Below are 237 nucleotides of genomic sequence, written 5' to 3'. Positions count from 1 at the left end.
GATAAGGAACAGGATGAGGATGAGGATGAGGATAACCAGGAGGATAGGATGAGGAGGAGGAGGGTGAGGATGAGGAGGAGGAGGAGGATGAGGATGAGGAGGAGGATAGGTTGAGGATGAGGATAGGATGAGGCTGAGGACGAAGATGGGATGAGGAAGAGGATGAGGACGAAGATGGGATGAGGAAGAGGATAGGATGAGGATGAGGATTAGGATGAGGATAGGACTAGGATGAGG

This window comes from Lupinus angustifolius, chromosome LG09 (genome assembly GCF_001865875.1).
Source record: "Lupinus angustifolius cultivar Tanjil chromosome LG09, LupAngTanjil_v1.0, whole genome shotgun sequence".
Taxonomy (NCBI): Eukaryota; Viridiplantae; Streptophyta; class Magnoliopsida; order Fabales; family Fabaceae; genus Lupinus; species Lupinus angustifolius.
The sequence above is the reverse complement of the archived record's forward strand: the minus strand, read 5'-3'. Positions refer to the sequence as shown.